The following is a 3164-nucleotide window of genomic DNA, read 5'->3' on the forward strand; positions in this document are numbered from 1 at the left end:
CCTTCCAATGACAACTACTGTGAATTTGGACTAGAGAATTTCCACTTGAGGGGCATTAACTATCTGGTTACAGGATGCTACCTGAAGTCACCCCCATGACTGAAGGACATAAAATGATCCGGACACCCTGTGCTGGATCACTCTAATGGAGATAGTAGTGTACAAATGAAGTCCCCAAAAGAGGTCCATAAGAGTTTGGGAAGAGTTTCTCTTCCTGAGTTCCTCAAACTCTGGAAATTATGCGTGAGTATTCTTCTTTTATGGCAATATAATTATTGGCATAAGTTCAGTAAGAATCTGTTTTCCTTTGAAACCGGACGCAATTGGAGACACAGTTGTTTTACCAAGGCTTTGACTAGAATAACATATTTGCAGGTAAAGTTCCAGCAAAGCCAACTTAAAAAGGGCCTATATGGACAATCAGTTCTTTCTGTACTTCATACTTCAACCAGGTCACGTATGATAAGCCTAAAAAAATAAGCCTAAGACTTATTTGCACACATATTGGTCTTACTATAATTTCTCTTTGGTAGAAAAGGGGGACTAGATAGACAGAAATTATGTTTCAAAGGAAAACCGTCCTATTACTCAATTTCTGCCCTGACCTTCGTTTTTAAGGGTGGATTGAATCATGAATTACGTCTTGGCTACAATAAGCCTCTAAAGAATAACCAGGTTGTCATTTTCTTCATGATGTTTTAGTTAGCTTCCTAATCGCATAAACTTCTTTTTCCATTCTGACACTAATTCTCTTTTGATTATCAATTTATTAATGTTATTTATCTCTCATTGTCTTACTTTTCCTAAGAAAATCAGAATCATGATATTTCAAAGGCTAGAGATGACTTGTCAAGGTTTTTGAATTTTCCTCATTTGGAATCCCGTTGGGTCTGATCTGGTTTTTATTACCAACATCCTGCTGTTAAAATTACAGAAGCACCCTCCCTCTAGGCCCAGAGACTACTGCAGAAGAGTGCATGAGGTTGGAAGGGCCAGTGTCAAGGGACAGAATTAGTTCAGACTTTCTTAATCAAGGATGAGCACACATATGCCTAAAAAAGCTGATAAACTGTGAGACTTTGCCTGCTAGGCCACTATGGGGCTGCTTTTTTTCCATCCCAACCATAAAAAATTACTGAAAGGATAAAAAGGTATCTGGTGACAGAACCTTCTGGGTATAGTTGTTACCAGTTATGGGGTTTATATAAATGGAGATATAAGAAATTTTGGGCCACCTTAGAACAGATTAAAAAAGAAATCACAAAAAGATTATGACACAATAAAAGTCTCTAGATTCCTTCACTTAAATGGTTTTAGCAAAACATTGATGTTTTGTATAGTTTATTGCTGCAAGTCTGTAACTAAAACCAAGATTAAAGTAACTTAACATGTAGAACTTATGGATAAGTCAGTTTTGTAATCTTGCTTTTTAGATTTGGTTTTTGGCTGTGTTGCTTAAAAGGTATTAAGGGTTGGTGGGTGCCTGCCCACCTTCATTCCTGTCTGGCCTAGAATGTTTAAACTGGTTGTAAGTCTTTTGGCTCTAAGTCCCTTGGCCATAGGGGTCCCACTGAGGGACACAGTGAACCTGGGGCAGGTAGACACACCACCCCAGCAACAATATGGAACAAAATAAAACTTTGGCCACTGATGCTGCCTCTGACAGATTTTGGCCTAAAAGGGGAGACTGTAACCTAAAAATAAAAGTCTAAGTGCCCCAACTGTCTGAGGGAACCCTCTCTTGGTCAAGGGGACCACAGAGTAAACTTGAAAACTGAGTTTTCAGCCATGATAGAATGGGGGATGGTCAGACAAACCTTATTATTCCCCTCCCTCACTAACCATAATTATGCTTTCTTCCCTAAGGGTTTAACAGAAACAAACTCTTTCAAAAGATTCCACTGCTGGTATCAACCAACCACCTGATGCTGCCCCTTCTTTCTTGCCTAATAAGAGACCACCAACCATGCACTGGTTCTGTCCAGTCTATGGAGAATGCACAGCAAAGTATTTTGTGTCCTTGCTTCACCTTTTGATGTCAGAGGGCCAAAAAGTTCACCCTAGAATTATGCTAAAGTGGCAATTTTTTGTACATGGGACTCATGGAGGGGCATAAATCTCAATTGCACATGCACACATTTCTCCTCATAAATATTCATGACTCCTCGTATACATTATTGAATATATATATTTGGCCATTCTGTTCAGTAAAAATTCTTGTTCCCTTTTCCCCTCCCCTGAAGTGTCTGTTTTTGACTTCTAGTCAGAGATTATGCTTCCTAGCCTGTCAAAATGGCCACCCTGAAAGCTGCAACCTCTTATGAGAAATAAAGCTCTCCTTTCCAAATTCATGAACCTTGTCATTCTTCAGTTGACAATAAAAACAAGATTAGAATAATTAAGGGGCTTCAGAATGAGATCTTTCAATTATTTTACATGTAAGTTCTTTTCAACTGACAAACATTTCTCTCTCTCTTTCTGAAAACTAAGTGGAAAACATAAAAGATTTGAAAAACAATGCCCTAAACATATGAGGCATTAAAACATGGTAAAATTATGCCTAGTTAGACTTTAAGGCTGCCTTCTAGACAAATTCTATGTGCAAACACACTAGCTAGAATTCAGTCCACCCAAACCAAAGCAAATTTTACCTCTTTATGTACTGTTTGGGAGTAGTCTCTCATAGAAGAGGGTGTTTGATATATTCTTCTTGTATGATGAAATCCTATCTTGACACAAAGCTTCTAGAGGAAAACAATCTTACTCTAAAATGTAATAGTAACTGCTGCAGTTTAACTGAACAGAGATTTAGATCACTTGTTCATGATTAACGCAAAGATCACTCTCATGATTAATGAAAAAAGTGATCTGTTTTGCATTAGATCAAATCACTTTGTATTAATCATGAAAGTGATCAAAGCAGGTCACTTTTTGATCCATGTTTTCTAATCATTTAACATAAAGCTTTGATAACATTGAGTAGGTTGTTCTCGGTCAAAGCAGCCTCATAAAGCGCACTGCTTTTCTGGCTTCCCCAGAGAAACCCACTGATGTATGTTGTAAAATAATATAAGTAATCAGTCTTAGCTCAAATACATAGTTAATCCACCAAAGAAAATTTACTTAAAAAAAAAGAAATGTGTCTACAATTATCCAAAGTTGGG

Source organism: Pan troglodytes, chromosome 3 (genome assembly GCF_028858775.2).
Source record: "Pan troglodytes isolate AG18354 chromosome 3, NHGRI_mPanTro3-v2.0_pri, whole genome shotgun sequence".
Lineage (NCBI taxonomy): Eukaryota > Metazoa > Chordata > Mammalia > Primates > Hominidae > Pan > Pan troglodytes.